The 24622-nt window shown below is 47.4% G+C and overlaps 1 pseudogene; it reads left to right on the forward strand.

The window, feature by feature from the left end:
* The first annotated feature begins 16086 nt into the window (after positions 1–16086).
* LOC149408358 (phenolic glucoside malonyltransferase 1 pseudogene) lies at positions 16087–17494 on the forward strand (annotated as a pseudogene).
* Positions 17495–24622: the final 7128 nt, after the last annotated feature.

Below are 24622 nucleotides of genomic sequence, written 5' to 3' on the forward strand. Positions count from 1 at the left end.
ATTCGATTACCAATTGGGTGAGACTTCCTCAAGAGGTGCAACAATTCTGTAAACGACTTGTTCGTCCAATGGTTCGTGACTTTGATGTGCATCAACGAAACCAAGAACGACAAAGACGAAAACTCTTTGCACCCAGGGTACAATTCTGCTTCCAACTCAGCGAACAAATCTTCCACTTGCTCATCTGCACGCACTTCACTCGGAGTCGGATCCGTAAAATCGTCGAAGTCCTCGTGATCCATTATATCATGGAGAGCATCGTGCAATCCACCGACTCCTCTTTGGTTAGTCTCGCTGGCATCTTCTACCATTCGACGTTCGCCGTGATGATACCATTCGGTGTATCCCGGAGTAAACCCCTTGTTCAAAAGGTGATTCTTTACGACCCCGATGTCCAGACATCTCACGTTATTGCAAGACTTACAAGGACAACGATAATGACCGTTTTCGTTCGGGAGTCTGCTTGCAACGCGGATAAACTCGTTAACCCCTGTTTTATATTGCAAACTCAACCGATTGTTCTCGGTAATCCAGTCCCTACTTGGATTTGACATTCTTCTGAATGAGACGGGAAATTGGGGGATAAAACTGAATCGTTAGAATTCATTTTGTAGGAATGAATTATTAGGAAATTGAGAGGTAAAATTGACAGTGAATCGTTAATATTTGAAATTTAGAGTGAATTATTATGAAATTGAGAGTGATGAATTGTTAGGAAATTGATAGTGGATCGTTAATATTTGAAAGATTCGAGAGCGAATTTGTAAGAATGAAAGAGAAATTGTGATTGACATGTATTAATTTTGAAAAGTGGTTAGAATTCGTTAATATATACAAATTCACTACTGATTTCATTAACGAGTTAACCAATTTCGACAAATTAGTTAATTCGTTAAAATATATTATCAAAAGAGTTAATTTTCTTGAGAAATACGTTTTATTCTACCGAAAATTCGGCAGAGTTTCCCCTAAAATATTGACTAACCAAAATCTGCAATAAAAAAAAAACACATATATAACCAACCAAGACTATCTTATTAACATACTAAATACTAAATTGAACCTATGTAGCTCCATTGCAATAAATTTTCAATAAGTTTAAATTAAATTAAATATGTTACTAATTCATTTTAAAATATATTCATATATATTATTATTTAATCTAACTAAAAAAGTATTAAATTAATTAATTAATTAACCATAATTTATTTTAGCTACTTTGTCTGTAAACAAAATACTCACCATGTTTTAATGAGAAGCAAAAGCTATAAACAAATCTACCGAATTCTAGTTGAACAAACTCTCACACTCTTGTTTCCTTTTTCCCATACTCTCAACAACACATATTATAAAACAAACACCAAACTGACTAACAAAAACTGTAATTAATTATCAAAATTAAGAAACTATCTTAACACAAACGTTCCAAACTTCATTCCTAATATTTTTTCATATTCTCAAATATAACACACTTTTTAATTAGCAACTGATTAGCAAAAGTAAGAAAATAAGCTTATACAAAACTCACATTATTATAAACCACACACCCCAAACTAATTAAACAAAATAAAAATAAAGTGCAACTAATCAATAATTAACAAATTACCTTGCTAGGAATTCTCCGGCCACGGAACACGGGACTCTCTGGCTCGGACTCGTTGTACGACGGGTTCGAGTGCACGTAGACGGAGAAAAGACCGTCGTGCCCCTCGAGTGCGGCGACGGCTGGGCCGAGGGTGGGCCGGGGGCTTGGCCGAGGGCTGTTGTGCGTTCGCCGGGGGCTGGGCCGAGGGTGGGCCGGGGGCTGGGCCGAGGGTGGGCCGGGGGCCGAGGGTGGGCCGGGGGCTGGGCCGAGGGTGGGCCGGGGACTAGTTCGCCGGAAGATGTTCGGGCCTGGTCGGAGAGAGACAGAGTGAGATTGACGGAGAGAGAGTGAGACAGAGAGAGAGAGAGAGAGAGAGAGAGAGAGAGAGAGAGAGAGAGAGAGAGTCGTACCTGGAGGACGGCGAGCTTCACGGCGCCGGGGAATGGAGGCGGGGCTGGTCGCCCGGGGACGAGCGTCGGGCTGGAGGCGGGGCTGGTCACGCCGGGGACGAGCGTCGGGCGCTGGAGGCGGGGCTGGTCGCGCCGGGGACGAGCGTCGGGCGCTGGAGGCAGGGCTGGTCGCGCCGGGGACGAGCGTCGGGCTGGAGGCGGGGCTGGTCGAGGAAGAAGACGCTCGTCGGAGAGAGAGAGAGAGAGAGAGTTAGAGAGAGAAGAGAGAGTTAGAGAGTGAGAGAGTTGGTTTGGGCGAAGAAGAAGAAGCTCGGGTATTTAAAATACCCTAAACATATTAGGTGCGACATAGTCGCACCTAATAGTCATAAGTGTCGCACCTAATATGACTATTAGGTGCGACACTGTCGCACCCAATGTGAAATTCCAGAACCCAAAATATTCGGGAGGAATTTCTGACCGTTTTAAATTTTTAAACCCATTAGGTGCGACACGTGTCGCACCCAATGGTATTAGGTGCGACAATTTCATATCAGGTGCGACAAAGTCGCACCGGATAGCCATAATCATCAGCGAAAATTTTAGGCGCTTGGAAGACTATCTGGTGCGACATTTAGGTGCGACATGTCGCACCTAATACCCTTCCGCACCTAATATGTTAATTTGTAGTAGTGTCACCACGTGTCCTCAAATGTTAAATCCAAAAAACGGCTTAACATTTTGGCGCTAGAAGGAGGGGGTCTCGAAAACAACCATGAGTTCTCCATCGGCAAATCCACCTCCCTCTACGGGACCATCACAAGCCTCCCTGGTAGACCTTCTCTTTTCAAAACCAGAAGAATCCTTCACCGAAAGTCTCAAGACCGGAGGACTAATCCGCCAAATCATCGCAACCGGAAGATTCCTCCGGCAAAAATCTCCTGCAAGATGTCCAACCGCGTCGCCGCTTCTGGGAGCAACGCCCCTCAACAGGCGGAGAGCGTAGCACTTCACACACGGGCCCAAACTCAGGCTAGGCACGGTCAAGAAACCTCGCCGCCAAGCGTCGTCCCGGCAACAGGCACCGCGCCTCTGCCACACCCAAATACCACCGGCGTTAGAAATCCCGCCCCTCGACACTGTCTTCGTCGAACGAGACAGTCGCATGGAGCGCCTCGAGAACAGTCTTTTCCTGCTAGCAAGCGAGTTCGCTAGAGATTGAGAGGAGAGGGTCATGACTTTACACGCCCATGCAAGAGAAGGGCGCCCGCAGAACGCTAACTCTGGGGGTCAAAGGCGCGAACAAGGGCAAACACTAAATGCGAACATCGAAGGCAGACAAGACGACGACCCTGACCCAAGTATTCGAGACATCGACCGCCACCACCGGGCAGAACGAAGAACCGCTCGGGGGCTAGATCAACATGGACCGCAGAACTTAGGCACCGACCCACAACGCGTCAGTATCCCTCAGGCCGCCCGCTCCGTCGCAGGAACCAGAGCCGAATCGCGAAGGTCTGCTCTCGATAGATTGGGCCAAGGAGAAGAGGTAGCAGATAGCGGAGACGTCAGAAGATCTCCTCCGCCGCGACGTACGGGGTCGCCAGGACGCTTAGGGCCCAACGTGGATCTACGACGTCACCTCAACTCTCGGTGGGAGATCCCGGGGCGCCAAGCCGTTCCCGAAACAGGCGAACCACAAGAAGTCGCCCCTCCAATTACGGCAACGCCGCCTGCGGCACATATCACTCTGATCGATCAAGCATCGAATGAAAGAGAACGTACCACCAGATTTGCGCCTACCACCATACACGCCGGAAATAATGAAGTAACTAACATGTTCCACGTGTTGAGAGAGGAAATTCGAGAGTTGCAAGCAGCACAGACAAGAACCCCCTTGGTGAGAAGCATGATCGAGGGCGTGGCTTCGCCATTCGCGGCACACATGCTCGCTAACGACACCGGGGGGAGTTTCCGTCCACCCACCATGCCGCTCTATGATGGAAGCACAGACCCTCTTTACCACATCCACCAGTACCAGACCAACATGAGGATGGCGGGACAATCCCCGTCAACAATGTGCCAGGCATTCTGTCTCACCCTCACCGGTACCGCGTTCGAGTGGTTCCAAAGGCTCGGACGAGGGTCCGTGCAATCGTTCGAAGACCTCCAGGAAAGGTTCCTCACTCGCTTCTCCGCCTCACGGGTCCGGAGAAAGGAAAAATCATACCTCCTGACAATCAAACAGGGCAGCTCCGAGACGCTCTAACACTACCTCAACCGGTTCATCGAGGAGTCCAACAAGGTGGACGATTACGAGGACGGCGACGCTGTCTACGCCTTCATCGACGGCCTGCGGGCTGGCGACCTTCTGACGTCACTGGTGAAGCAGCGGCCCGCTACGATGACGGAGCTCATCTCACAAGCTACCCAGCACATCTCCGTCGAGGAGTACTACGAAAGTCGGAGGATCCGCGAGAGGGGAAACCGGAGCAGGGACGAGGACGAGGTCAACGAAGAAAGAAGAGCCGGGGCGCCAACGCCGCGGCTTCAAACGTCCGACCCCCGCCAAGACAGAGACCCCTACTAGTCGAGAAGTTCCAGAGGAACGCCGACTTCACGCCACTCAAAGCTACGCCGGATCGAATTCTGGCCTTGCACGGGGACATGTTCACCGAGCCCCGACCCATGGCGATGCACCCATCAAAGCGCAACAAGAACAAGTACTGCCATTTCGACAAAGACCACGGTCACCTCACCGCCGAATGCTTCGAGCTCAAGAAGTAGATCGAAAGTCACATCCAAAATGGCCAGCTGAAGGAGTTCGTGATGGCCATGGTCGCCAATCCGGACCCCGCGCCGAGGAGACAGGTTCCCCAAAACGACAGGCGGCAGGAACGTGGGAAAGAAGTTGTCGCTGGTGGAAGCAACAACAACAACACCCGAGTTAACGTGGCCAACGCCCCACTCAACTTGGTGACCACAATCTTTGGAGGGCCAGAAATGGGAGATACTGCGCGCGAACGAAGGAAATATGCGCGAGCAGCGAACGGAGAGGGTCCCTCCCACCATATCAACCTCACCCAGAGCACATGCCCGATTACGCCATACGAAACAATCCACTTCACCGAGGAAGGGGCCCGCCAGGTGATGCACCCGCACAACGACGCCATCGTTGTCAAGGCGCAAGTAGCAAACAATATGGTGAAGAGGATTCTCATTGTCAACGAGAGCTCGGCCGACGTCCTATTCAAAGCTGCCCTCGACCGGATGGACCTTGGAGAAGTTCGTCCAACCCCAGTCAAGACCCCGCTCTTCGGGTTTGCAGGAGAGTGCGTTTACACGGAAGGTTCCATAAGCCTCCCAGTCACATTCGGACAGGAGGGGGGAGCCCAGGTCACGCGCCTGGTGGACTTCCTAATTGTGGACCGACCTTCCGCTCACAATGTCATCATAGGGCGACCAACGCTCAACAAGCTGCGCGCGGTCAGCTCAACATACCACCTCCTCATGAAATTCCCGACACCAAAGGGAGTAGGGGTGATGCGAGGAAGCCAAGCCGACTCCAGGGCATGCCACGTCCAGGGATCCCGCGTCAGGAAAGGCGACGCCATGGTGAGTGTCATATGTGAAGTCGGAGACGACCTCTCAGGCGAGATCGGCAAGGCGCGAACACTCGAGGACCTGGACCCGCGAGAAGAAGCCGACTCCAAGAAAGTAGAGGCATCGAGCGACCTCGTACCTGTGATACTCGACGAAGCCAACCCCGAATAGGTCGTCATGATCAGAGCACACCTGCCAGCCGAACTAAAAGATCGGCTCGGAGCATTCCTCCAAGAACACAAAGACGTCTTTGCGTGGACACACGCAGACATGCCGGGGATCGACCCGGAGATTATCACCCACAGGCTCAACGTACTCCCTGGAGAGAAGGGAAAAATCCAAAAAAGAAGATCGTTCAACCCCGAAAGGTATCTCGTGATCAACGAGGAGGTCGAGAAGCTAATCACCGACGGATTCGTCCGCGAGGCCAAGTTCCCTAGTTGGGTCTCTAACGTGGTCATGGTGAAAAAGTCGAACGGGAAGTGGCGAATCTGTATCGACTACACCGACCTCAACAAGGCTTGCCCAAACAACTGCTTCCCCCTGCCGAGGATCGATCAGCCGGTCGATTCCACCGCAAGGCACGAACTCTTGAGTTTCATGGACGCCTACTCGGGATACAATCAAATCAGAATGTATGGATCGGACGAGCTGAAGACCACTTTCACCACCGATCGAGGCCTATTCTGTTACCAGGTGATGCCGTTCGAGCTGAAGAACGCCGGAGCCACTTATCAGCGCTTGGTAAACCAAATGTTCGCCAAGCAAATCGGGAAGACGATGGAGGTCTATGTCGACGACATGCTCGTTAAAAGCCTCGAGGCGCCTGACCACGTCAAAGACCTGGAGGAGACCTTTGCCCTTCTCCGAAAGTACAAGATGAAGTTGAACCCGAACAAGTGCGCGTTCGGTGTAGAGTCAGGGAAATTCCTGGGATTTATCGTCAACCGGCGAGGCATCGAAGCCAACCCCGAAAAAATACAGGCACTGCTGGACATGAGGTCCCCAACCAAGGCAAAGGAAGTCCAAAGCCTCAGTGGACGCGTGGTCGCGTTGAGTCGGTTCGTCTCCAAGGCCACCGACCGATGTCAGCCTTTCTTCCGAGCCATCAAAGGAGGAGCCGACTTTAAGTGGACCGACGAATGCGAAACCGCATTCCAGGACTTGAAGACATACTTCGCCACGCCACCGCTCCTAGCGAAGCCCAAGGACAGCGAAACCCTCTACCTGTACCTCTCTGTGTCGACGAGGGCGGTCAGCGCTGTCCTCGTCCGAGAAGAAGAGAAGACACAATGGCCCGTATATTATGTAAGCAAGGCGCTCCTGGACGCTAAGACGCGATACCCGGAGATAGAAAAGCTCTCCCTTGCTCTGACGATGTCCGCGAGGAAGCTTCGACCATATTTCCAAGCACACCAAGTCACAGTGAGCACTGAGTACCCAGTCAAGAAAGCTCTGCAGGCACCTTAACGAGGATGGCCGTCTGGTCCTAGGAGCTAGGAGAATACGGGGTGGAGTTCCGGCCAAGGGCCGCGATTAAGGGACAGGCCGTCGCCGACTTCATCGCCGAATTCACTTACGATATGGATCTAGGAAAAGACGATGAAGACAAGCAAGAAGAAGGAACCGCGGGGGACAAAGATCCGAAAAAGAAAAGGAAGGCCGCTCCCGATGGGCCGGTCTGGAACCTGCACGTGGACAGAGCATCCAATGTCCGCGGGTCAGGGGCAGGAATCGTCTTCGTCAACCTTGACGGAGAAAAGCTCAAGTACGCCATCCACTTCTAATTCAAAGCCTCGAACAACGAGGCCGGATACGAAGCCCTCCTAGCCGGACTCGACATAGCTAGGAAGCTCGGGGCCGAAAACCTTAAGATCCACTGCGACTCGCTCCTCATCGTCAATCAAGTCAAGGGAGAATACCAGGCGAAAGAGGAGAACATGGCGGCATACCTGGAGGAAACCAAGCTCCGACTAGAGGCAATCTCCTGGTACGAGATCGTGCAGGTCCCCAGGGGCTCGAACGCTGAGGCCGACGCCTTGGCTAGGATGGCCTCTGGCTGCGACAACGAGGAGTTAAGCAAGGTACCTGTCGAGACCTTGAAGCTCCCGTCCATCACCAAGGAAGAAGTGAACCTGATCGAAGAAGAGCCCCAACCGAACTGGATGACGCCAATCATCGAATACCTCCGCGATGGCGTCCTCCCCACCGACCAGGTTGAAGCTAAGAAGGTGAAGTATCACGCACACAAATATGTATGGCGAGGATCCACACTCTATAAGAGAGGGTATTCGCAGCCACTCCTCCGATGCCTGGACGAGGCCGAAGCCGACTATGTCTTGAGGGAAATCCACGAAGGAATTTGCGGGAATCACTCCGCAGGTCAGTCCCTAACCTTGAAGGCGCTCAAGCAAGGCTACTTCTGGCCAACGATGAAGAAAGACGCGTTCAGTTGGGCGCAAAAATGCGACAAGTGCCAAAGATTCTCGCACATTCCGAGACAAGCCCCGGCCCCATTGTGCCCGATCCTCGTGGCACGTCCATTCGCGAAGTGGGGGGTGGACCTCATAGGCAAGCTCCCGATGGCGTCCGGCCAGCGAGTCCGGGCGATAGTCGCCATCGACTACTTCACGAAATGGGTGGAGGCGGAGCCTCTGGCCATAATAACCGAAGCAAACACTACAAGCTTTATGTGGAAATCGATCATATGCCGCCACGGCATCCCCGCCTCGATCGTCACCGACAATGGCAGCCAGTTCGACAACGCGATGGTCCGAAGGATATGCGAGCAATTGAAGATCAGCAAGACCTTCTCCTCACCACGCCACCCACAGGCAAACGGCCAAGTTGAGGCCGTGAACAAGACGATCAAGGAGACTTTGAAAAAGAAGCTGGAAGAAAAGAAAGGCGCATGGGCCGACGAGCTCCCCTTTGTCCCGTGGGCTTACCGGACAACCACGCGGACCGCCACAGGCGAAACGCCTTTCTCCCTCACTTACGGGGTTGAAGCCGTCATCCCCGTTGAGATCGGAGGGCCGTCATTCCGAACAGAGACCTTCGACGAACACAGAAACAACGAAGCCCTCCGAATGGAGCTCGACGTGATCGAAGAAAGGAGAGCTGAAGCGTTCGCCCGCATGGCCGCGCAGAAGAGGGTCGTTGAGAAGCACTACAACTCAAGGGTCAAAATCCGCCGTTTCGCCGAAGGAAGCCTCGTCCTGAGGAGGGTGTTCCAAAACACCCAGGTTCGCGGAGCAGGGGTACTCGGGCCGAACTGGGAATGGCCTTATCGAATTCGAAAGGTGGTACACGACGGAACTTACCACCTCGACGAGATGGACGGCAAGGAGATTAGACACCCGTGGAACGCGGAGCATCTTCGCCAATACTACCAATAGGCCGTGGCGCCAAGGTACCTGAAGGTTAGCAAGCGACGAAACCTGAACAACAAATCAAGTCCTTTCAAATTTGTAGTTTTCCAAAAGCGACCACCGGTCCCAATGAATGTTGAATTTTTCAAAAGCAGGCCATGCGCCCAATTAATGAATGAGGTCGAAATTCGCGTTCAGTTTTCAAATCTTTAGCTCTTAACTTTTCATACAATTTAAACAAAATTGCGTAAAAACAGGGGGATTAATATAGTGAGACAAACACCAAGGCACCACGCAAAACGCAAAAAAAAAAAAAAAAGACAAAAATATATGTATACATATGCATACATGTGAAAATGCAGGAATACATACATAGCAACCAAGGCATCGAGCACCAAACACACCTCAAAGCGTCCACGGAGTCCGAGAAATGGGGTTTTGCAACGTTGAAACCCCGAACGTATCGCAAAGAACTCCGTGCGACCCGAGATGAGGGGGCTTGCACCACCAAGTCCCCGACCGACCTCAAAGCGTCCACGGAGTCCGAGAAATGGGGTTTCGCAACATTGAAACCCCGAACGTATCGCAAAGAACTCCGTGCGACCCGAGATGAAGGGACTTGCGCCATCAAGTCCCCGACCAACCTCAAAGCGTCCACAGAGTCCGAGAAATGGGGTTTCGCAACGCTGAAATCCCGAACGTATCGCAAAGAACTCCGTGCGACCCGAGATGAGGAGGCTTACGCCACCAAGTCCCAGACCGACCTCAAAGCGTCCACAGAGTCCGAGAAATGGGGTTTCGCAACATTGAAACCCCGAACGTATCGCAAAGAACTCCGTGCGACCCGAGATGAGGGGACTTGTGCCATCAAGTCCCCGACCAACCTCAAAGCGTCCACGGAGTCCGAGAAATGGGGTTTCGCAACGTTGAAACCCCGAACGTATCGCAAAGGACTCCGTGCGACCCGAGATGAGGGGGCTTGCGCCACCAAGTCCCCGTACGACCTCAAAGCGTCCACGGAGTCCGAGAAATGGGGTTTCGCAACATTGAAACCCCGAACGTATCGCAAAGAACTCCGTGCGACTCGAGATGAGGGGACTTGCGTCATCAAGTCCCCGACCAACCTCAAAGCGTCTACGGATCCGAGAAATGGGGTTTCGCAACATTGAAACCCCGAACGTATCGCAAAGAACTCCGTGCGACCCGAGATGAGGGGACTTGCGCCATCAAGTCCCCGACCAACCTCAAAGCGTCTACGGATCCGAGAAATGGGGTTTCGCAACATCGAAACTCCGAACACATCTCAAAAAATCCTGTACGACCCGAGATGAGGGGGCTTGCGTCACCAAGTCCCCGACCGACCTCAAAGCATCCGCGGAGTCCGAGAAATGGGGTGTCGCAACGTTGAAACCCCGAACGTATCGCAAAGAACTCCGTGCGACCCGAGATGAGGGGACTTGCGCCATCAAGTCCCCGACCGACCTCAAAGTGTCCACAGGATCTGAGAAATGAGATTTCGCAACATTGAAACTCCGAACACACCTCAAAGAATCTTGTGAAGCCCAAGATAAGGGAACTCGCGCCATCGAGAACCCGACCCGCCTCGAAGCCTGCTCAAGGCGCGAGAAAGGGCCCCGCACAAGCTCAAAGCATTTCCATACGACAAACACGAAAGAGAAGTTTGGACGAAGTGTCGAAGTCATTCCGGCTCGTCACGGACTGTGTGACGAGCTCGACTAGACGAGGAGACAAGCTCGACTAGACGAGAGACGAGCTCGACTGAACAATGTGACGAGCTCGACTAGACGAGGAGACGAGCTCGACTAGACGAGGAGACAAGCTCGACTAGACGAGTGACGAGCTCGACTGGACAACGTGACGAGCTCGACTAGACGATGTGGCGAGCTCGACTAGACGAGGAGACAAGCTCGACTAGACGACAGACGAGCTCGACTTGACAACGTGACGAGCTTGACTAGACGAGGTGACGAGCTCGGCTAGCTGGTGACGAGCTCGACTAGACGAGGTGACGAGATACAGCGGACTAGAAGGACGCTCAAACAAGCTGTGCCACCAAAAGGAAAAAACCAACAAATGATAGTTTTCCCAAAAGCATACAAACACAGTAAGTAAAAGAGACGTAGAGATTACATATACAATACGATAGCCCATACAACTTATAGTGCAAAAAGGGAAAATGCCCATTCGTCAGAGTTATACCCAAAATTGGGGCCCGCGAAAACATAACGGGTCATAAGTGGCGCACAACCGACCGCGCCATCAAAAAGAAAAATCCCGACGAATGGAAGTTTGCCCAAATTCACATACAAAAAAGGGGAGAAAGACTCGAGCTTCTAAGACGAGTCACTATCATCTAAGGCGGAGAGTCTCTCCGCTCCCTCCGAAGGATTCTCCTTTCCCGGTCCACTCCAGTATGCAACCAAGTCGCGGTGTGCCCGGTCGATGACCGAACCAGCCCGCTCCGCCTGAATGGCCCCCAGCTCGATGTGCAGACGTTGGAGCTCGGCTCTTTGCTCACATATCTTCATAGTATCATCCTTAGCGCCTTTCCTGAGACCTGCAATCTCAGCCTCGAGAGCCTTCACACGACCATCGGCATCCACCTGTGCCAGACGACGGGCCTCGGTCTCATGTCCCAATTTCCTCACCAACTCGCGAATATTACGCTTAGTTGCAACAGAAGCCAGATAGCACTAAAAAAAAACAACAATAAATTTTTTTTTTAGGTAAAATGAGATGAAAGGATGGTGAACGAAGAAAATATTGAGCCATGCACGTAGAGGAAACCTGCCGGGTCTCGCGAGTCAGCGACTCAGCGAGGACGATCGCGGTCATCCGATCCAGCTTGGTCACCTCCGATGCATGAGTGGACTCGATACCGCTGATGGCTTTACGAGCCAAAGGAGTCAGCGACCGAGAACCCGACAACACCGCCATGTCGGGCGGTGAGCAAAGAGGAGCTTTAGGCTTCTTCCCAAAATTGGTACGCGAGGAAGCCACTAACGAAGCTCGCCTCGCGCTCTTTTCGAACTAGTAAACGCTGATTTTTTGGTCGTCGTAGACATTTTAGTAGCACGAGGAGATAAGCCTGCCCTCGGGGCTGCGAAGGAAGCGACGCCTCCGAACCAAAAAGAGAGACCGGCAGCGACCGCCCCGCGGGGAGTCCCGGCCCTGTAACGCCTCGCGCCCCATAAGCCACCATACCTGTGAGGAACCATCAAGGGAATTAGAGTTTTGTTAAAAATGGATATATGCATACATATGCGAACCAAATTATGATAAAAAAATACCTATAACTGATACCATCAGACTCTGCCAATGACGGGAAATGGCGTAAAGGAACCTCATCGGCCGAACGGTAAGGGAACCACCCGACCTCCTCCCACAGCTTGTCGTCAAGAAACAAGTTAGCCTCGCGATCACTAAGAGGTATCCCTTCAAGGAAGGAAGCAAACTCGGATCGCTGACCAGGGGGCTTTGGGCAATCAGCAGACGTACGAAAACCAAGGGGAATGTTTCCAAAACAGTCGACGCGCGTGTAAAAGAACTCATCGACCCACTCACGCCACGTGCCGGGTAGTTTGTCGAGTATTTTTTTTTTACGTGTTGTTACAAACAAAGAACGACCCTTTCGTTTTGTAATTCGGAACCACAGCACACAAACTTAGAAATTCACACACCGTCATCTCACAGTGCTTCTCCCGGAACCACGTGATATAACAAGCCACGATGACCCAATAGCTCCTCGGATTTAGTTGACCGGGTGGCAGCTGGATCCTCTCGAGCAAATTGCATATGAAAGGGTGTGGGGGGAGTCTCAACCCATGCTTAAGACTCTCCACATAGACGGTTGTATATCCCTCGGGTGGCTGGTTGGAATAATCGTCAACGGAGGGAACAATGATAGAGATTTTCGGCGGGATCTCGTACTTCTCACGGAGGAACCTAACTCTATCTTCCGTTGTCAAGCTCACGGCATCGAGGCCAGCGAAATCCCCGCCTCTCGACCGCCTCGGCCGAGACCGCGGCCGTTTTGGGGGCTCAACTATAAACGAGTTGCATCGATAAGACTCGACCTCTCCCTCAGAACATTCCGCCACAACGACCTTATCACCATCATCATCAATATCAACCCCAAGAGACGAAAAACTAACCTCGCCGCCCGCCGATGAGTTGGCACCGAGGCCTTCGTCGCCGCGTCCTGGGATGTGGCGTGCCGAAGCCTCGCCTCCGACCGAATGACCAAACGCTTCGAGCAACAACGACATCTTCTTCCCGTTTTTTGGGGAGCTACAACGAAGCTCGCTTGCTGGAGCCTCTACGCCCTCCGCTGCAAACGACGAGCTGGAATTCGGAAGAACGTCTACGTTGCCCTCCCCCGATATCGACGAGGGCCCGCCGATGATAGCGCCTCGGCCCAGACCGACCTCGCCGCCCATCGACACCGGAAGAAACCCACCCCTTGATGCTTCGAAGTCCGCCGGCAGCGACGGGGACCCATTTGTGAAGAAAAGCGGCGTCGAAGTCAAGGGAGTATCACCTTCCAAACTCCGAAGAACACCCGGTATGACACCGTCTTCATCTGCTGGACCTACCTCGCAGCCTCTCACGACCAGCGGGGACCAAGACGACTCGCCATGGGCCACTGATTGAACGACGTTACCGCTCCCATCGAAACACAAACCCGACATAGGCGGAACCGGCCTCCGTCCGAGGACCGCATCGAGGAGGGCATCAAGGTCGCCGTCACCAAAACCATTAGGAGAACTTGTGGAACCCATGCATTCGCCAAAAGCGCCTGGAAAGTCATCAAACACCCACGACTCACCAAAATCGAAAGTGCCAAAAGCTCTAGAAAAATCGGGTGGGACCGCTAGGTCGTTGGGACCACGAGGTGAATTAGGCCCACCATTGACCGGATTATTAAGACTCATCACAGTGTTTTGGAAGAAAAGCCAGAAAGATTCAAAGAAGGGGGCATGAGGGTCGAGAGACGGAGTGAAAAAAGAAATAAATGGCAAAGTGAGAAGTAAAGAATGTATATAGTCACCAAAGAAGAAACCAACCTCAAGAAAGAAGCAAGAAAATCCGGGGGGATTGCTGATCTCAACTCTGCTACGCTCTTGTGATGTCAGCTCAATCCCCGGATACATCTCAGTTTTTAAAGAAAGAGAGCATGGAGTAAGTGTTAAAGTAAAAAAAACAAATGAGTAAACCAATCTATACGCAGAGTATAGGAAATAATAATAAAAAATGATAAATAAGATAAGGGGCACATACCTACACACGGAGTAATAAAAACTGGCTACCTATAGTACATCAAAATACATATATAGGTCTATGTCTAGAAAAGAAACCTACGCAACTTGCAAATGCGTGGGTACTTGTGCATATACTTTTCAAAAGTCATGACCGGGTTGGTCACCTTTCCTAAAAAGATAAATAAAGATATTATACACATACGAAATTATAAATAAATAATAAATCAACAAAGAAGGGGATGAGAAGCAAAGTTTCCCACACGACAAGTCGCACGCGAAAGTGGGGGGTTAATGTTAGGCCGTCTTTTTCTTACGATAAAAACGACGCCTCAATTGCAAAAACGACGTTACAATATAAAAGCGCCAACGGAGCTTCAACAAAGCACCAACCGAGCTTCAACCAGGCGCCAACCAAGCATCAATCAAGCGCCAACCGAGCTTCAACCAAGCGCCAACCAAGCATCAACCAAGCGCCAACCAAGCATCAACCAAGCGCCAACCAAGCTTCAACCAAGCGCCAACCAAGCATCAACCAAGCCCCAACCAAGCATCAACCAAGCGCCAACCAAGCATCAAGCACCGTTTTCTTTTCCTATAAATAGTTCACTCATTCTCAACTCAAAGGGACGACTGAAGAGAATCCCCTGAACTACGTCATGACCTGATCCCGCAAGGCGGGTACGTAGGCAGCTCACGAAGAGCACGATCACGCCTCCCAGGCGAGCTCAACCTCCAGGCAGGGGCGATCTCCAGGCGAGCTCGACCTTCAGCCGAGCTCGACCCCCCCAGGCGAGCTCAACCTCCAGGCAGGGGCGATCTCCAGGCGAGCTCGACCTCCAGCCGAGCTCGACCCCCAGGCGAGCTCACCCTCCAGGCAGGGACGATCCCTAGGCGAGCTCGACCTCCAGCCGAGCTCGACCCCCAGGCGAGCTCACCCCCCAGGCGAGCTCACCCTCCAGGCAGGGGCGATCTCCAGGAGAGCTCGACCTCCAGGCAAGGGCGATCTCCAGGCGAGCTCGACCCCCTAGGCGAGCTCGACCTCCAGGCAGACTCGACCTCCAGGTAGGCTCGATCAACAGGCCAGGAACCAAAGACGAAGAACGCATTCCCGACGAAGAAGAAGACAAAGTATTATTTCCCTATTTGCGATTCCTAGATCCTCTGAAGCTCTTGGATGATTTGGGCTTTGTCTCGAATTTCTTTGAGCACTTTGGACTCTCGAAAAGTAATTTGGGCCGATCCAATATTAGGCACGTGACTATCCCAGGCTCACCACGTGTCCTCAAATGTTAAATCCAAAAAACGGCTTAACATTACGTACCACTCATTCTTTCACAATCAAGGTACATTCAAAGATGTTTATTATTGCTCAATTATTGGCATTTCTAAATATATTTTAAATCGTCCGGTTTGCTTGGATTAAAAGTAACAGTTTTTTTTTCCATGGGTGGGCAAATAAGGACGAGCTTTGACCTCATGACTCGTGAGATAGTTTAGTTCTATGTGCGTGCAATATTCTATATTCTTATATGATGCTCCGTGTAACAAAAAGAAATATGTGTTTTTTTTAATTTTTTTATGAAAAATAAATATATGTGTTGTGCTTTCACAATCAAGGGTACATTCAAAGATGTTTATTATTGCTCAATTATTGGCTTTTCTAAATATATTTTAAATTGTCAAGTTTGCTTTGATTAAAAGTAACAATTTCTTTTCCATGGGTGGGCAAATAAGGACGAGCTATGACCTCATGACTTGTGAGATAGTTTAGTTTTATGTGCGTGTCAACTTTTTGGCGCGGGTTATATTTAAGGAGGTTCGGTCGTAGATATAATTCATTAAGAAACAAACGATTATTTCTCTCCGAATGGAATCTCAACGTCGCTCTGTGAAAGTCGTCGAGGTCTGCCGAGTTCCACCCAAATCAGAATCCGCTTCCCCGGAGTTTCTCCCGCTGATTTTCTTCGACATCTTATGGCTTAGGTTTCCACCGGTTACGCGTCTCTTCTTCTATGAATCATCCGAGAGAGAATCATTATACGACTCCGTGATTCCGAAGCTTAAGAACTCGCTCTCTCTCTCGCTCTCTTACTACCTTCCTCTCGCCGGACACCTGGTTTGGCCGGAAAATTGCCCGAAACCTGTCATCGAATACTTGAACGGCGATGGAGTCTCATTCACTGTGGCAGAGTCAGACAGCCCAGGATTATTCAAATCCCTCTCCGGTGATAAATTCACCCTCCCCGCTGTGGAAATTCATCCTCTAATCCCCAAGCTAGCCTCGTCCCGAGAACGAGCGGAACCGGTCACGATCCAAGTTACTCTCTTCCCCGGATCCGGATTCTGCATCGGGATCGCGTCTCACCACGCGGTCATGGATGGGAAAACCTCGACATCCTTCATGAAATCGTGGGCCAGAATCTCCCAATCATCGTCGCTCTTAGAATCTCAGAACTATCGGCCGTTCTACGACCGGACATCGATCGCAGACCCAGGAGGGCTGGAATCGATATATGCAAATGCATGGATGAATGAGGACGGCAAGATGGAGAACAGAAGCTTGAAGACTTGGGAGTTTCTCGTAAACCCTAGCTCTGTCCGAGCCACGTTCGAGTTTAGCCGAGAAAAGATCGAGAAGCTGAAGAACTCCATGCCTGCTCAACTACGAGTCACGTCTCATTCGATCGTCTCTGGCTACGTTTCCGTCTGTGTAGCGAAGTCGATGAGAGTCACTGGAGATCCGTCAAAGATGGCCTACCTTACTCTCTTGGCCGACTTTCGATCACGCCTGGTCCCAGCGGTTCCGCCAAAGTATTTCGGGAACTGCGTCGGAGGAAGAGGTGCGGCGGTTGAGATCGCAGAGCTTTCTGGAGAGGACGGGATGAGAGTTGGTGTCGAGGCGATCGGGAGAGCCGTTGAGAGCTTGGATGGGAATCAAGATTTATTCAAAGGCGTGGAGAATCTGGTGTCGGTGATGATCGCAGGGAGGGCTAAATTAGGTAATGATGTGGCGAGAGAGAATTCGGTTCGGGTGATTAGCTTTGTTGGGTCGCCGAGGTTTGGGGTTTATGGGGTTGATTTTGGGTTCGGGAGGCCGAGGAAAGTGGATATGGCTTCTGTGGATAAGACCGGAGCGATTTGTCTTTCCGATGGAAAGAATTGCGACGGAAGTGTTGAGATTGGTTTGGTGCTGAAACCTGACGAAATGGACGCTTTTGCTTTTGAGTTTTTTAAGGGACTTGAAAACATTTGAATTAATTATGGGTTGTAGTGAATACGGTTTGTGCGTGTTTTTTTAGTGAATACGGTTTGTCCATACGAATGTTTTTTTTTTTTTTTTTTACTTGAGGATTTGAAGTTGAAAACCTGATTTAGTTACTACAATGTGTGTGTTTAAATGTTTATCTGCCAATTTGGTCGCATTCATAAGACAACATAATCTTGACGTAAAATAATTGTGTGCCTTGGTGAAAATAGTGTGCTGATTCCATCGGTGACATTAAGAATTATGCTCTGTGAGTCATCGGAGTCTCCGTGGTTGTGCTTCCGTCAATGGTCCGATCGATCGTGATAGCCTCGACCTTCCGCGGTGGGCCCCACCATAGACCCCGAACCGATGCATCGTTCGTCGCCGCCGCCATCTTCACCATCACTCCTCCGCTCCTTCCATGACGTCACCTCTCCCGTCCAGATTCCTCACCACCGTCTCCGGCCACGTCATCATAGCATATTATTGTGTTCACTCTAACTACGAACTCACAGGATAAACACAACACAAGAGCACAATGAATATTTGCTGTGAAAAATGTTGCATCGTTTTCTATTCTTCTTCTGAAATAAATAAAGAAAAAAAATATAACCGTTCCTAGCTTTGTGCACGATCTAGTGATGTGCTTGACAAAGTCTTAACTACCTAAAACCACTGAACACACACAGATCGTGGCCTCGTGTATTATTCAAACTGAAAACAAAATAGCAACAAGGGAAACATTAACTGAAGCAACGTAATTAACCAACAAACTCCCCCTAATCTAGTTGCTTCAGGTGTTGACGACACCAAGCTTCGCGCGCAGGCCCTGGAACTTAACCCGTCCAAGTGCCTTTCTCAATATGTCTGCTAGCTGCTCGTCTCTGTTGATGTAGTAGACGGCGATCTTGCCGCTATCGACGCACTGCCTGATGAAATGGTAGAGAGTCGATATGCTTACTTCAATCGTGGAAGACCGGATTCTTGCAAAGTTGTATAGCAGATTTGTTGTCCACGAGAAGAGTAGCACTGCCGACTTCCTTACCGAGCAAATCTCTGAGCAGCTGCGAGAGCCAAACGCCTTGGCACGCTGCTGTGGTCGCAGCGATGTACTCCGCCTCACAGGACGATAAAGCAACCACCTTTTGCTTCTGTGATTGCCAGCTCACGGTGTTTCCACCGAGAAGGAACACTACGCCGGAGGTGCTCTTCCTGTCATCAATATCGCCGGCCATGTCGGCGTCACTGTACCCGACGAGCTTAGCCTCTGCATCGTCCTTGACATAGCAACATCTATAGTGCAATGTGCCAGAAATATACCTGAGTATGTGTTTGTCGGCGCTCCAGTGCTCGGTGGTGGGCGACTCCATGAATTGGCTAACATAACCAACAGCGAACGTGATGTCCGGCCGCGTGTGCACCGGTGGATTTGAGCTCTCCTTGCTCAATTTCAGCCGCGGTTCCATCGGTACGTGAACTGAGTTGCAACCTATCATGCCGGCTTTTTCCAACAACTTGGCAGCGTACGCGCTCTGCTGTAAAGTGATCTTGTCGGCGTTCTGCTGAACCTCTATACCGAGATAATAGCTCAGCTTGCCGAGGTCGCTCATCTGGAACTGAGCCTGCATCTCCTCCTTGAACCGATCAATAACTTGTGTGTGTGCACCCGTAATGATGAGATCGTCCACGTACACGCTGAGTAGCAGCCGCTCGTCGTCGGTGCCCGGAGTGTACACCGCGTGTTCGGACTCGTTCTTGCAAGTAAGCGCTAATGCAAGTGCGCCGAAAATGAAAAAAAATCCGAAAAAAGCGATCGCTAGGACAAGTAAATTGAAAAATAAAATTACCAAGGAAAACGATGCGCTAAACACTTGCAAAGAAAATAAGCGAGTACTCAAAGTCAACATGTTCGTCTCAACCACTAGGAGGCTCAACCCCGTCAGCCACGGTAGCTTCCCGACACTCCACCGAGGCAGCGGGCCTAGCCTCTTCAACCTCGACATCAAAGTCGTCTTCTAAGTCCGACTCAAGTTGCTCCGCTGTGGTCTTCTCCGCAGTCAGCCGAGCAACCTGTCAAGGAGTCACGCTCGCACTCCGCCCGGACATAGGCAGCCTCACTCGACGCAAGCTGGCCCTGTATGATGTTCACCTCATCCGTCCGGGTGTCCAACTGGCGTCGAAGGTCATGCCGCACTCTCTGCTCCCCATCCCCATCATCCTTTCTCTTCTCTTTTCTTTCCCTAATGACAAAAACGAAACCATGCGCACCAAATATCCATTCATATGAGTTTCCACTATACTAGAAAGCTTATTCAAGTTCTTTTCTTCATTTCTAGCAAGGTAATCCGTGATTTCTCACTAATTTAACATAGAATAATTTTCTCTTTCGCTGTTTACTATGAACAACAAATTTCTAAAAAGTTTCTGATTCTGATTTAATCAAAATCAAATTTTAAGAAGCTTGTTGTGGTTTCAAAAATAATTATTTTGCGCTGATTCTTTTTGCAAAAGCTAGTGCTAGATCTCTTATGCTTAAATATGAAATGGGATAATATTTTTATTAATGGAATAATACTTTCAGATTTGCTTCAAATCAGTGCGCAGACTTGATTAACAGTTTAGGCATAATTTCAAAAATTGAATTTAAAACGCTTACTATGAATAGTTCGTTTTAAGAGATTTATTAGTATCTAGCCTATATTAAGAGGGAAGATTAAAGTCGTGAGCTCGACATTTAGTTCTAAGGTGTTCTACGGGCGAAGTGTTTAAATCTATGAACTCGGTTGAGTTCGCTAGTCGAACTGAGAGTTGAAAGTAGACGAAGTCTAAGCAAGCTTAAAGAACTTAGAGAGAGAACTCGAGATCAGAAAAAAAAGGAGAGAAGTTAGAAAGAGGGAGAGTTACCTTTTTTAACCGCGGATGATGAGAATATAAATGAGAAGAAGCAACTCTTCGGCCCGCTTATTTATACATGTCATTATTAACCAAAATCCCGAAAAAATCTAATGATTACGGAAAATGAATCGAACCGAATCTAAGATATTTCCCTCGATATCTGCAAAGATAACAGATTTTCCAACTCTTCGACTTCGACCTACGAAATACAGTCATGTCACGCCACGTGTGAAGAAGACGCGTTCTCACGCGATGCCACGTGGTTCCAAATATTTGATTTCCCCCCCCCCTTTTTTGTTCGGAGTAGTTCGAATTTTCTGCGCTAAATATTTTGAAAATATTCGAAATATTTTCAAAATATTTGGGGGCTAATTGTGGGGGTATAAAAATTTAGTTTTTATAATCGTAACGGGTGGGCTTTGGCCCGACCAAAGTCCAGTATCCATTCGAAGACCAGCCCACATAGTCAATTATGGGCCTAGTCCGATCTCAATAGATCGTCCCAAGTCCAGCAACATTTCCCAGCTCATTGAAGGTTCCAGCTCGACCACGTCTTCTTGATCAGAAGACTCGGGTAGTCAAAGAGTAGACCACGCCACGAGAACTGGATCTGAGGCGACTTCAACCTTGACGAGAAGTGTGGATCGAAGGACGCGTGTCTTCAGCAAAGAAGTTCCATCTCGCCTATAATTAGAGGATAAGACGATAATTTCCGCCACATGCAAGCTTCCAATTAATTCTCTGTATTATGATATTTACGGTCTTGAGCTCGTCCTATTTGAGCCCGTCACCTCGTCCTACTTGTAACTCATTTCACGATCAATATATTTAAATTATTTTTCTTATATAATCACAGTTTCTGTTTTTATATTATTTCTTATACGACGTCTTTCGAAACTCACTAAAATACAATATCTTAGCATTTTCCTATTTGTGATTGTTGATCGATCTAAAAATCGACATCAACAGTTGGTCTTAACCGTTAAAATTTGACGGAAGAGATGTAGATGATACACTTACATAAACGCTTTTTCCAAAAGCTACGATTCTTAGTTTTTTTAACTCATGTACAATTTTAAAAATCGTTTTTGAACTTTTTTAAAAAAATAGTTTTACCAAACGCAAATAAACAGTTTAATTTTTTTAATAACAAAAACAGGCATTAATAATCTTTGTCAAACGGGGTCTTTATATGAAGTATTCAAATTTGAATACAAGTTACAAAAAACGTAAAAAAAAATTTAAAATTGTAAGAAGAATGAAATTTCTTCATTACTAACACATTCAATAAATATATTATTGATACTAATAATAAGAGATACACAAAACAAGATAGCTTCAATGACACACCCACAACACGCAGACACATACACACATATCGTAGTAACGCAGCACACGGCAGTAAGGTACGTACGTACCAAACAAAAGTAAACAAACAATAATGCTGAGAAATTATCTTAATTAGTTGATATAAAATAGTAGTAACGAAGCGAGCACACATTGTTTTTCATTACGGTTTTCCTCTATGATACTGGCCTTTACCTCCACCCTGTTTTATTCCGTTGGCTTTGGGGTCACAACAGTATTTTCCTGTAGTGCCATGGCAATTAATGCAAGCCTGCTTACCGGGAATGGGCGTGTCCTTGGTGACTTGTTTGGTTTCACCGGCCAAGACTCGGGTGACGTGGACGCTGAAGTAGAGGTCCTCAATGAGCATCTCCAGCTCCATCTCCTCAGTCATAACGAGCCCACCTCCGCCGCCGCCATATGTCACGTTTCCAGCGCCACCCAGAACCAGCGCCGCCGTGCAGGAGCTAGAGTTGGCGAGGAGGAGCATCGCGGCTGTGGCAACCATCGCTATCGCTGCCATGCTGACCGTCGGATGAGCCTCACTTCTTCTCCACATAACGTATCTCTCTCTCATCTCTCTTCTCTGTTTTTGTGGCTCTCTACCTCGCTCTCCCCACAATTTATATCAAGAGAAAGTGAAAAAGTACGTTTTGGACACTATTCTGCTTCATTACTCTATGCTTAGATATTGCAAGAATAAATATTTCTATTCAATTATTGAAACTGATACCTCTGAAAAATAACTATAATTCATTTAAATTCAGTGAAATAATCCAAGTTTAAAATACATCTGTAAAATTCCACCAAAAAAATAAACAAATAAAGAATAAAAAATAGATCAGTAAAAGCTATATATAGAATAAAGTTTGTATCCACCGGTGTGTATAAGTTATAGATAGTATGACACTTTAATTATTTTGCTAATATAGTTGAATCTTCAGAATTTTGAATATTAATAAAAATTAAACTTTGGCTATTTCCTCAATCGATTAGTATTAGGATTTTTGCACCAACGGTAACTTTAAACATCGCCAATAAATTTGTCATGCAAGAGTTCGCTACGGAGCTTTTTTTGGTCGCCGCAACGAGGAGTTGGTGTATAGACGCTTGCGAGATGGAAATTTGCTCCATCGTGCAAGCTTCCGGTGCAACAACACAAAGTTCTTTAATAAAAGGGTTTGCACGACGAAATTTTTTTTGTTGTACAAACTTTGCCGGGTAAATTACAAAATTGATGTTCTTAAAGTACCACATTTTTATAATTAACGATTGTTTTAATCTTCAAGATAAGTGTTTTTTTTATTTATTTTTTTATGTATGAAACAATAAATTGTAAACAGATAAATAGAGTCTAAAATTATAAACAATTTTTCGTAAAACAATCTATGAACATTAATAAAAATGATTATTTATAACTTAAAAAATATTATATTCATGATAAAAATTTAGGCATGCTATTCTTGCGTTTACTTATAAAAAAAACACTACAACATGTAATTTTATAGTAGTGTTTGCCACTCTCTTTTTTCGCTTCAAATGAATTTAGTACTGTTTTCCTACATGAGTTTTCCGCGTTAATCCAGCTCCTAATTTTGGTCTCAATTGTTTCTTTATGAGCATGAATTAATTTTGGATTCAATTTCTTTCTTTATAAACAAGAATTTTTTTTCTCATAAAGATTATTACAAATATGTATTGTTAATTCTGTATGATACAGATATTTCTCTCCCTGCCATTTTATTGCAATTAGTCTCCTTGTAACAGAAATTAAATTCATGCAAAAGATTTGAAATATATATATATATATATATATATATATATATATATATATATATATATTCTCATTGTCCGTTTTACTATGTGACAAACTTTAATCATTCGACATTCTATTACGAATTTTGACACTTTTTCCACATTAAAAATAAAGAAAAAAGAGAAGGAATAAACAAAGCAATTGTTAAGTGGCCAACACAAAAGTATACAATATTTGAGTCCCGCTTCTTCGTTACTCGAGTTTGAAATGTTCCTAAGTCGAGAGAGAGGGACTTAAGACTAACTATAGATAAAGTTGCTGTTTACTTAGGCTCTTTGTTTAGATAATTTTTTAAAATTAACGTAATTAAGTAGGGTAGTGGCAAAAAAACATTTGCACATGATTCAGCATTTCATTCATGACAAGAAACGAATAAATCGAACAATCTTTACTTTAATGCATTTCTTTTCAAGGGAGCAATAATGCTTAAACACAAGCAACTATTGTCGTGGTCCAGGAGCAATAATTGATCAAGAGTACATTCCCACAAATAATGTTAAAATTTGCGTATAAATGTTTAAGATTATTTTAGAATAGTTTTCACAACATTAATTAATAATCAATTAACTTATTGATAGATATTATAATTTATGATAATTTTCATCGGCAAATATATTAATTATGAATATAAATGAAAACAAAAATGGTAACTCAATTTAGTATTTGACACCTACCTCTTAGGGGTCTTCGATCAGGTATAGAAATTAATTCATATTAAATTCATGGATCTTATGCTTTAAGGATCGATTTGAGTTGTCATTTTTTCGAGTATACTATTCATAAACTACAACGTGAGATGTTTTCTAAATTGAGATTATTTCACAATTTCATAAGTGTTAATTTTAGTGACCACAAATTAATGTGTCATAACTTCATATGATTATCACTAATTTTTTTTTATATAAAAGGATCAAAATGCTTAGATTACAAGGATAGCCTAAAGCGAATTCAAAAGCAAAAAATAAAAAGGGTACTACAAACAATTATAAATACAATAAAATAACATGTGGGTTACCCATCTATGCAGATAAATCATATTCCTACACGAATACGAGCGAAAACGTCAATCTTCGTCTGTTGCATATTG

Source organism: Urtica dioica, chromosome 1 (genome assembly GCF_054948205.1).
Source record: "Urtica dioica subsp. dioica isolate 48M chromosome 1, U.dioica_male_clone48M_v1_H2, whole genome shotgun sequence".
NCBI classification, from domain to species: domain Eukaryota; kingdom Viridiplantae; phylum Streptophyta; class Magnoliopsida; order Rosales; family Urticaceae; genus Urtica; species Urtica dioica.